At 37.8% G+C, this 6,000-nt stretch overlaps 1 protein-coding gene and 1 pseudogene across 1 annotated transcript in view; one reads left to right on the top strand and one right to left on the bottom strand.

Moving 5' to 3' along the window:
- The window catches only part of CNTN5 (contactin 5), a 1,071,081-nt gene that overhangs the window by 1,008,893 nt on the left and 56,188 nt on the right, over positions 1 to 6,000 (top strand). The gene's annotated exons all lie outside the window — the stretch shown is intronic.
- Positions 5,850 to 5,962, bottom strand: LOC115872263 (annotated as a pseudogene).

Below are 6,000 nucleotides of genomic sequence, written 5' to 3' on the forward strand. Positions count from 1 at the left end.
TATTCTAAGCTAAAGAACAAGAGAAAAGGGACTGCTCTTCATTCCATGTTGCTGGCAGACTTCTTTCTTTTTGTAGCAGAGCAGTAGGAGCATGCCCAGGACACAGTGGAAGAAAGACCGCCCTTCCACAGCTCACACCACACCAAGAAGGCCATGTGCTAGAGCACATCAGGTGCAGCCACAGAATTCCTGTTCTGAGAACAGCCTGCAGTATTAGTTCTCCACCTAATTTCCAAGTGTGACATCTATGATAGATGGTGGTCACAGCCACAACATGTTCCCATAAAAGTTTATGAGTAGTCCCCAGGAACCGCCCCCTTTGCTTTCCTTCTGAAGAAAATGTATTCAAATGTGACCCAAATTTATGTTACAAGCAACTTTGAATGCATCCTAAATCATTCATTATACATATTGATGTCTGGTGTTGAAAGAGCATTGGACAGCATCTGAGTTTGTGATTTCACAAACTCAACATCAGCACAAGGTCGATTCCTGTGAGACAGATGTCAGATATGGCTCAAGCCCTGCAATCTTCTCTGTCAATTTTTACACTTACCATGCTTCCCATGGCACTCTAATTTTATGTTGATCTTGATGATCCACTGTAATCACCATATATTCTATGCAGACAATACTCATAATAATGGAGTTTATTAGGCGAGTTAACATGTTACACTTCCAGATGAGAAATGCTCAAAATACCACTATTTTGGTGCAGCATGCCTTATCCCAAGAGCCACTCAGCTCTTTCACCAGTGTCCTGCTGAAGCAAGTGTTACAATGGCCTTTTAGCGCTGTCAATAAATGCCCAAAGGGCACACTACTCTTCTACAAGCCTCAGCTCAAAGGTTCTCATCTGTAGCTTCTTGAGTCAGCAAAGCTTACTCCCACCATTAAGTCTCTGGAGGCATTCCATGAACAAACCCTCTGCCCAAAGGCACTGCGCTTCAGTTGTACCATGGGCTTGGAAACCTACTCCTCTGCTTCATGCTCTGGCTCTTGCTTCTGCTGCTATCATTCCTTGGTTGCTTCTCTGGTGTCACAGCTTTCTGTCTCAGTATCTAGGAGGTTCAATATGCCAGGATCTTGGGACCCAAAGACACACTGCAATCTTGGCTCTTGTTTCTTGATGGTAGTAAAATTCGACCCTGTTTTTGAGATGGTTCATTTTATACCCAACAAGAAAGCAACATTGGCCAATCTTAACTTTAGAGTCACACATTTTTATAATCACAGTTAATCTTGTTTAAAAAATCACTCATAACTGAATATATAACCATATCATCATCTTCCCCAACTTTTTTAACAGACCCACCAGATCAGGAAAAGAAGAAATATACCCAACCTGCATGGCTCCACCAAGTTCTTTGGTAGGAGTTACAAAGACTATAGCTAGGAGAGACATATTAAATAATTCACTGTATTGCACTTGACTTGCTGTTAAATCACATGATTTAGACTTTCGCCCCTCTCAGCTCGACTGCTAGCCTGCAGTACGACAGGAAGAGCACCAAGTAGTTCTTCTGCTAACATTTTTTTTTCTGCTAACATTTTTGAGCAAATGTTTCCACAGCAGAAATAGCTGTGAATTGCTTTGTCAATGCCAAGCAGCCTCTGATAGAAACCTGGAAGGAGAGAGAGTTGCCTGCCAGGATTTCCATGTTCCTCGCACTTACATTAAATAGCTATACCCTTTAAACCAAACAAGAACTGCAGGTATTTGAATCCTGATTTAACTGCAGACTTCTTAAGTATGGCATAGTCTTGTACCATACGATCAGCTTGGGAACAATTCTATTATTTTCAAAGAACAAGGAAGCCCATTATAAGTGATATTAGAATATGTCAGAAAGAACAGTGTTGGTTTTTTTTCAAGATGAAAATTCAAATCAGCTTTAACATTCATACCCTGATAATTACCTAATCGTCAATCTTATATATCAGTTTTCCATCCATTTTTTGTTACTATACCTTTGTAAAGGGAAAAAACTTGAGTATCTAAATGCCTCTTAAAGGAAAAATTAAATGTAGATCAATTATAGATTGAATGCTTTATTTGTCATATACTTCAACCTTTCTGATTGTGATGTTTTTAACATTTTACTTTGAATGTAAAAAGTGTGCTGATTTTATTTTTATTAATAAACAAAGCCTTCCTAATTTTCAGAAAGTGGTATGCAATTATCCCTTTGCAAATGGAAGCAAGACAGTTCAAATTAAAATACAACATTCATGAGGTGTTATTCTCCAGATCAGTTCGTCATTGAAGCTGAGCTTAGTGGGATTATGTGGACTTGAAGATTAATAAATTGGCTTATTAGTTGTAAAATACAAGGAATAATTTCCTGTCTTTGCCAGATGATCCATTTGGATTAGTGCCTGTAAAAGTCAGCTACAGCTGTCTTTGCTGAATCTTTCAATAATGAAAACATAACCCTTCTCCCAATGAGTTTATTAAACTCTACTTTGATTAATGCCATTTCCCACTGCTCCTGGGAAAGCGGATGTATAATCAATATTATAAGCACATACCCCCAGATTATTTGGAGAACACCAGCTGCTAGGTCACTTAATACAAATGTATCATCTAAATTCATGAACTTGGCAATGTTATCAAAAATCTTTAATCTAACAGAAGCTGAAATCTATCAATCAGCCTGTCCACTTTATTTGGAGTTAAGATATTATCCATGGTCTAATCAATATCTTGATAAGTTAAAGAAAAATGAAAGATCCTTTTAAGCCATTAAGTCAATTAGGCCTATGCCTGTACAAGCTCAGAAATAAGTCCCTTAACTTTCGTCAAATTGCTTAGGTGTAATGGGCAAGTGAGAGTGGCAAGAACATCTTGTGAATCAGGAAAGTGATAGAGATGCCTGATTGTGAAAGGATCTTTGCCCAGCACTGCAGCCATAGTTCAACATTATTTTTTAAACCCATGAAATAGCAATAATAGGGGGAAAGAGTAAGCCTGTACTAGGGTTAAATGGGTGATGATGGGCATCTGGATGGTATCTAGCAAGATGTAAATAGTGAGAGCCCAAGTAGAAAACTCAACAGCGATATTCTTGACAATAGTTAAGTGGGAAGGGAAAGGCAAAAGAAACAGCAATGGCAGAGGAAAAAAGCACCGTGTGTGTGTGTGTGTGTGTGTGTGTGTGTGTGTGTATCACAGAAACAGAAGTAGAATTACTCCAAGAGTTCAAATCCTCTCTCCACCATTAAGTATCTGTGTGACCATAGACAAGATGCTTAATCTCTTTGTCCCTCAATTTCTTCATCTGAAAAGTAGTCAGTTTATAGTAAGGTGGCTAGGAAGAATAGAAAGGTTGTTTTTGTTTAAATAAATATGTATAAAGAATTAAAAACTGGGTATGGCACATACCAATTCAAAACAACTATAATTTTTTATTGTGGTTTTCCCTCATCCCTGTTGTATGTCCCCCTTTGTTTTTAATCTTATTCCATTCACCCCTTTGCTAGCTGTTTGATTGCAATGAGGAAGCAAGAGAATGAACTTCACAAAGGGCCTTCAAAAAGTTTGCAAAAAATGGAATTATGAGATAATGGAACTTTCTGATGACCTTTAGGATGTTCTCTAGTAAATATTCCCTGTAAAATATCTACTCTACTGCAAACCTGACTCCAGCAAATTGAGCTTGATCCAGTTGCTTCTTTTGTACCAACTTAAATACAGAAGAGGGAAGAATAGTTGAGAGCTGTATTCTAATGGGGGCTCTGCCCAAACCAAAAGGTAGAATTGGAATAAATCAACTTTTATGCATGTCAGAGTTGGGACACACAGTTAAAACACAATTCCATAAGTCAAAAGCTTATGGGATTCAGAGAAGAAGCATGGAGAAGTGAATGAAGCCGAGCATGAAGTAGATACTAGGTAGTGGTAGGGACTGTGGCAGAATGAAAGCACATTCTCTGACGTACAGAACCAACTGCTATTTATCATCTGCCAATTTACTGCCAATGATTGAGATTTGGCATTTTCACGAAAAGCCAAAATTTTCTATACTTATGTGACATATTAGAATTAAAATGTTGACCTAAATTGCTTTAGCATATCATTTAAGAAAACAAAACATGACTGAAAAGTATACATGACCCATTCCTTTGTGACCCTTGATCCAAATAACTTTTAATAATTACTTTAGTCATTACCTTTTCATTGGACAGTTACAATGGATGCCAAGACAGAATAGCTAATTCCAGTACAAACCAGACATTATTTCATCTAGTAAGTTATCTTTTGCCTGAGGATAAATTTTTTGAGCCACATGAAAACATTCAGCAGTACATAAACAGTACCTACGTAAACTGTCTGAGGTGATCTTTTCTTTTCTTTGGTTTCTTTTTTTTTTTACATGCTGACATTTCTAATTCAGGTCAACATAGGTCTAGTCTATTCCTGTTTCTATTTACATCTGAAGGTAAAATAAATAAAAAAATAGCTCTCCATTTCTTCTTTGATTTACTCACTGCATTCAAAGAGGAAGAATGGCTCAGCATATGTGAAACTTAAAGATCTCAAGAAAAAAATTCGAGCCTCAAGTTGCAATATTGAAGCATTCTGTAGGCAAAATATTGAGTGATGGAGGAGGCATCAAGAGAATATGGAAAGGAAACACAGTCACTTTACCAAAATGAATATGACAACATTCCACCATTTTGGGAGGTAGTGTATGAGCAAAAACCAATGGTCCTGAAGGAAGAAGTTCAAACCTCACTAAAGGCATCGGCAAAAACCAAGACTCCAAGAATTGACCAAATACCCCCTGAAATGTTTCAACAAGCTGAAGACGTACTGGAATCAATCACTCATTTATGCCAAGAAATATGAAAGGCAGCTGCTGGGCCAACTGACTGTTATAGATCTCTATTTGTGCCCATTCCAAAGAAAGGTGACCCAACAGAATGATATTGATAGCACACAAACAATAGAATGATATCATTGGCAGTGTACACTAGTAAACTCTTACTTAAAATCAATCATCCAACAATGATTGCAGCAGTGCATTGACAGGGAACTGGCTAGAAGTTCAGGTAAGATTCAGAAGAGTACATAGAACAAGATAGCATCACTTATCTGAAAGCAGAGAATAACAGAAAGATGTTGTGAAAGTCTGGGTTGACTAGAGAAACAAATTCATAGAGAAACACACTCATATGTGTATAAGAAAGAGCTTCATATAAAAGATCAATTGTATATTAAAAAAACATCCCAGCCCAGTCTTGATCAAGATCATAAATCCAATATTAGCCCATATGTCCAATACCAGTCTATAAATTCCTCTTCAGACTCATGCAACACATGTAATGATGCTGAATGTAGGAAGATCATGGACCAGTGGGTATAAAGTCTTATGGATCCAGTGGCAATGGAAGCATCTCAGTGCTGGTATGGGTCTCCACATGGCTTTTCCCGATCCAGGGCTCTGACTCATCAGCGTAGCTCCATGTGACTTGTCAATAGGATTATCTTGAAGGGAGACAAAACAGAGAGTATGTGTCTGGCCCCCAGTGAACTATTTATCTCTGCAGCATCTCCAAATGAGGTCATCAAGCTGTGACCTGATTGAGAGACTAAACACCACCACTTCACTCTTAAAAATTTCAAGTTGACACCAGATTATATAACTACCACAGATGTTTACAAGTGTTTTAATGACTATGCCAAAGCATTCGAGTGTATGAACCACGAAAAACTGTGGATAACTTTGAGAAAATGGTAATTGTACTCATTTGGAACTTGTGCATGGATTAAGAGACAGTTTTATAAACAGAACAAGGGAATTTTGCATGGTTTAAAATCAGGAAAGGTATGTGACAAGGTTGTACCCTCTCAGCATACTTGTTCAATCTGGATGCTGAGGAAATCATCAAAGAGGCTGGATTATATGAAGAAGAATGAGGCACGCACTATAGAAATGATCCCTGAAAGTATAGTCTTGATGTTGTTGCTGTTTTGTTGTACATTGTTGCTTGGTT

This window comes from Echinops telfairi, unplaced genomic scaffold (genome assembly GCF_000313985.2).
Source record: "Echinops telfairi isolate 266 unplaced genomic scaffold, ASM31398v2 ScPeMD7_7421;HRSCAF=8459, whole genome shotgun sequence".
Classification (NCBI taxonomy): Eukaryota; Metazoa; Chordata; class Mammalia; order Afrosoricida; family Tenrecidae; genus Echinops; species Echinops telfairi.